Source organism: Carcharodon carcharias, chromosome 10 (genome assembly GCF_017639515.1).
Source record: "Carcharodon carcharias isolate sCarCar2 chromosome 10, sCarCar2.pri, whole genome shotgun sequence".
NCBI lineage: Eukaryota > Metazoa > Chordata > Chondrichthyes > Lamniformes > Lamnidae > Carcharodon > Carcharodon carcharias.
The window spans coordinates 19106343-19112342 of NC_054476.1; positions in this window are offsets into that span (position 1 = coordinate 19106343).

Sequence of the window (6000 nt, forward strand, 5' to 3'; positions counted from 1 at the left end):
TGCTTTCTGACATACATATAGGACTCCATAACTGCGACCCTCTGCAAAGTGCTCCGTGCGCTTCTGAACTCTCGAGGGCTGGATTGGAAATCTCACGCTGCCTGGCAGCAAAGATATTTCAAATATCCCAATTTCTCGCCCCGAGTTGGTACTCCATGGAGGTACATTTGAGTAGGTGCATTACGTTCCCTTGGATTTTTTTTTTGTTTGGGGGACGGGGGAGGGGTCATGTTAGAAAACTCATCCATTTTCAAACAAACGCAGTCATGGGGTGAACTCGTGCACCTCTTAGATTTTGTTTGAAACGAAGAAATAGTGCGTCCGGAGAACCCTGTCCTAACCCCGTGCCTGGAAGGCAAAAAACGCCCCTTCCGATTGCCATCTCATCAGATGTTATTCCTCCGTTATCAAATAAGATTTTTTTTTAAAAAAAAGACTGTTACAACTACCTTGCAACAGCCAAGCAAAACAGACTCCAGTGTTGAACCTGTTACTAACTTGAACGCTCGAGAGTCCATTAAACAGCCTCTCTGGGCTTAATTACTTGGTGAAAGATGAATAATAGTAATTGATTTGGTCGGAATCGCTTTGTCCACTGTATTCTTTTACCAGCCAACCCCGGCTGACCTTAAAGGGGCGAAAGTAGCAGAGGTTATCTGCACAGGAATCCTCAGTATCATCCCTGGCAATATCCAACAGAAGTAGGATGAGCAATTCATCAAATTCCGTATCATTTGAAGGCATCATTCCTTCGGCGGAAATATTTCATCTTTCATAATCGTACGTTTGAATCACTTTTATATAGCGTGATACAGCCCGATCATAATTACAAGCAAAAGCATTTAAAGCAAGCTATCTGTCGTGATAACAGTAATATAAAGCTTTACTGAGCAGAAGTTTTCACTTTAAAAAAAATCCTATAAGCTCAATATGATTTCGAAGTTTCAGAAAAAAGACGGATTAATAAAACCAGGAACAAAAACATTAAAAAAATACTCAGCAGGTTTAGCAGCGTCCGTGGAGAGAGAAACAGGGTTAACCTTTCGAGTCCAAGATGGCTCTTCCTCGGAACTCGGAATGAAAATTAACAGAAACAGTATCACTTTCATGCTTGCATGATTCAAAAACATCCCAACTTTTCCTACATTTTTCTGCACTTCCAGTTACAGTCATAATAATAATAGTGCTCTTTCTTTGTATGTGTCTATTAGGTGGGAGAGGCAAGGTGCAATATGATCTTGTTCCGTTAGTGGACTACAAGCTGAGCTGTTTGTGTACTGATGGTTGGGGTAATATGCAGGGCAATTTCGAACAGTCTCTGCAATGTCCAAAATGTACCAAATATAGTAAAACAAGGAACTGTTATCAAATTTAGTTTGAAAGCAGCATCCTACTTTTTAAACGATGCCCTTCAATCTTATTCCAGAAGCATATTGCTGCCCCTGCCATTGGAAGTGTAGTAGACGCTTCCTGAATCGCCATTGTGAGCAGATCACTTTAGTTTAAAATCATTACAATGCTACTGTAAGTGAAAAAACTTTTTTTAGCGATGGGCTTTTCAAACCAAAATGCCTTGCTACATAGGTCTAGAATATGCACTGTATAAACTGGATGGCCTTCTTTAACTAAGTAAATATTTATAGTTCTGCAACCTTTACAATTGCTTCGTCAGTATTCTGCATCAGAGTATAATTGCTGTGTCATAACTGCTAAGGTAATTCAACTGGGATTACTTTTCAAGGCTGTGTTTTTAGCCCAAACGCTGTCTTGTAAACACTACCCATGTGTTTACCCATGAAGCTCACTCGTGGAGTAGGACTTGTCATCGCCGCCCGTTTGTAGTTTGTTCCTCCGTGAATTCACTCAAATGTTTAATTGAATGAGATAAACACTGGCCTGTTCGCTTCATAAAGTTTGCAGTTATTAACTGCCTTTTTGGGGGAAGAAACGGGCCTGGTAACGTCATCACAGAACTATACACACGTTATTAGCATGTGGGCGAAAAGTAAGGCTACCATCTCTCAGACCTTTAACCATATCTGTTAACCTAATGGGAGGTTTTGACCTCACGGTGATTCGTAACAAATAGCTTTCCTAATAGGTTCTGTATTAATTACACGGCATTGGGCCATTCCTCTGCCCATTGTCTAGCTGAGCCCAACACAAAGCGATGAACCACTTAATTACTTACATAATATAAATAATTCGCTTTTCCACCAGTGTATCAATTGGATAGATGTTGAATTCATGGTAACTAATAAAAGACCACATTAACAAAACCAGTATATCTGCTAAAATAATCCATTGTTTTACTTTTCTGTGTTATAGATAGAAAAATTCTCAGCCACGCATTAAGGTTGTTTGAAGGAATTTTTTTTAGGGGGTACCAGGCCTACAGTCAAACTGACCTCACAAAATAAATGTGGACCCGAATGATTTCCTTCAATACCGCTGCTTGGTTTCGTTTACAAGCACCGAGAAATGTTATGAAACATTGCTTCTGCAGATAACAAGTGGTTCACATTTCGTTAAAAGCGAGTAATAAGTCATAAATCCTATTTGCATTAAAATCCCTAAAATTGGATTACAGCGAACTAAATGTTCCACATTCCATTGTTTTTCGAGCACCAAATGTAATCAGGAAAGGAACTGGAATGATTACGGTTCCACAGAAGTAACGCCTATCATTTATTCGGTACCGGTGGGAAAAGATGTGACATTTCTTCACAAAATGTCCTGAGCGCTTAAGAACGAATTATATCGCTTCCAAATTTCTACAAGCCCTTCAGAGAATCTAACAGAACTTTGACTCAGTTCTGATTAAATGTTTACAATCAATAATATTTGCAATTGATTAGTACATTAAAGACCTGGGATTACAGACCACCCATGGGCATTTCCTTTACCATGCGTGACTTTCACGAGATCAAGCGTAGGCTCACAACTTTGAATCATACCTCCAAGTAGACTGTAACGAGACAATATATTCTAATTATTATTATCCAAGATCACAAATAACAGAAACCACGCTTCACAATGTGGATGTAGGTACCATCTGATCTCCTTAAATCATTTCGGGAATAGACTGATCCAATACAGCACGTATATCAGCAAGAAATGGGCATTAATTTACACAACACACGTTGGTAATAAATCTTGGTCACTCATTGTTAAGGGATAATATTCATTTGATTCTTTCCTCTCCTGTGATCAGTGGTTGCATCTTTTTTTAAAAAAATACATCGTATCCCTTGGATTAGCATTCAGAAGTGCAGTGCATGGTGTACTTCAGGCCATTGGTATCCCTGGGTGTGTGTTAAGTGCCTGGGCGTGTGTCCTGGGTGGGTGGTGTGACGAGTCTGTTCTCTGAATCACCAAGGAATGTTCATTGGGTTGAATTTCGAACTGCTCCCCCACCCACCCTCCCTCCTTAGCTCTGTAGTATAAATCCGTTCATACGGTCCAGACAGTTTTAAGTTCTCCGAATACATTTCTCAACTTACTTTTTAGGCTCTGGTTAACTTTTGCTGCTTGATTGACCTTCCATGGGGAAATGTTGTCCTGATTGAGGGCTAGCCGCCTGTAAGTGTGGACAGATAGCAAATGGACAAACTTGACTTACTGAGCTGACCGGCATCGCTGCCACTGTAGGCTCATTTCAGTGTCACTTACTGTCTCCACAAGCTGACACTCCATTCTGCGCCAAGAGCAGATGATGCTAAATGGAATTACAGATTCAACGTGGTAAATAACAAGTGATCTTCCCTCTATGAACAGCCCAGTCGTGCGAAATAGTCTTCAAGTTCCTAAAGTATGGAAAATAACTTTCTCCGTAGTTTAGAATTGGGGGGATGTTTGGACTGGAATGTCAGGGCTAAAGCGTTTTGGATTCGGGTACCATTTGCTCCAGGCACATTATTGACAGAAACATGGTTGTTTGCGGCATATGTTTACATGGGTGGGTAATGAGCTATTACAGTTCATGAGCCCCACAGCCTCAGGCCCTTCAAGCCAGCACTGGATTTGCTCATTTCGCCAGATGGAACTGGCCTGCAGGGAAAGAACAGCGCTTCACCGCAGGCTGTGCCCTGAGCCGCATCTGTGACCTGGGAGTTCTGTGCTTGCTCCTTTGAGAAGTGGAAACTCTGGAGACATCAGCCCGGTTAGGCGCACCTGTGTCTGAGAGTGCACTCAGGGCAGAGGGGCAGATGCTGCTGGAGGCAGCCTCTCTCAGTCGCCACTTGCTTTCTGAAACTTCCTATAGTTGTGTACTTACCTCGCCTTCTTGAGGCAGAAAAACACTTAGGTCACCACCGGAATAAAAATAGAAAATGCTGGGGGAAAAAAAACTCAGCACATCTGGCAGCATCTGTGGAAGGAGAAACGGAGTTAACGTTTCGAGTCCCTTCGGAGGTAAATTAGCGTTTGCTTCATACTTACGGATTCCAGGATTTCACCTGCGGCCTTCGAAAGAGAATTGGATCATTATCTGAAAGGGGGAAAAAGTGCAGGGCTACCAGTAAAAGGTGGGAGAGTAGCACTGGGTGCTTTGCTCTTACAGAGAGCAGGCGCAGACACAACGGGCCGAATGGCCTCCTTCTGTACTATAGCCATTCTATGATTATTATTCCGGGTGCATTCATGCTGATTTGAGTCAGTAAGGACCACGATCTCATTGAGCTCTGATAAAGAATCCTTGTAAGGATGACCTGCAACGTTAACTTATCAGTTTAATACTGACGGACAGTTAATTGCTTACGTCTTGATGTGATGAAGCGCTTATCCTTAAGCAGCTGAGGAAGACGATATGAGAGGGCAGCTAATACAACCCGCAAAACCAAGTGAAGTAATAACTGCTTTCTGTTCACTATAAACACAAAGCAAAAAAATGAAAAATGCAGATACTGAACATCTAAAAGGTAATGTAAAATGTTGGACACACTCAGCAGATCAGTCAGCATCTGTGGAGACAGCAGGTGTTTCCGGTTTGGTAACTGTCCTGAGAAAACGTCTCCAGCTGAATTGTCGGCCCCGCTTTTCCCCGCAGACGGACAGTGACTTGCTGAGTGCTTCCACTGATTTCTGATTTTGTTACAGAATATCTATTGCTTGCCTCCTGACTGGCTGGAAACGTTAACAGTTTTGCACTGGGGAATGGATCCAAGCCTCAGCAGAGCTCTCCATCCTAACGGCTGAAAACGGAAGTATCTGGGAAATTAGGAGTTGATCTCGTAATGTTTACTTAAATTGAGGCGAGTTGAGCTCACAAAGTAAACCAGGGTTGATATTGCATTGGCGTTAAACGGAGTAGGGAGGTGACGGACACAGTCTTGCTGTGGAGATGCTCAGTCCTGTCTTTCTTGTTTACTGTTTCAACGATGCACACAGGCTGTCACATTGTAGCTGGGCTAACTATTAATAATACATTTTACTGACATGAACACATATCTCTGCAGTAACCGAATCCTCTCTAGACAGGCTCCAACTTGTGCTATCTGACCTGCGATCCCAGGTCAGGTGACCCCATCTCTAGTAGAGAGTATGGTATAGTATCCAATACTGGAGTCCACTACCACAATCAACTATTATCATGACATTTCCTCTTAAAAAAAAAATCAAACTTTTTTACAACTCAAATGCACAAAGTCTCTTATCTATTCTTTATTACTGTTTTGACCAGTGTGTTTTGTCTCTTACTCATCTCTGTATCTCTGTGGTTTTTTCACAATTCTTCCACTGGATGTTCTGAATAGCGACAGAAATCATTTTGAAGGACAAGGGGCCTTCTTCAGCTCTGTGTCACTATCACTCCTTGGATAGATTTCAGGACTCTCAGGCTTTGTCTGGCTATCTGTTGCTTCACTGGTGCAATCTGTTTTTTGACCTTCAGCTACACTTTCTGATTCAGAGCAGGGTTGTGTTCCATTTGTTTTCCACAAGTATTTCCAGTTTCTCCTGTACTGTTGGCCGTTTGGAGTCTGCACTATGTAAGACTTTGGT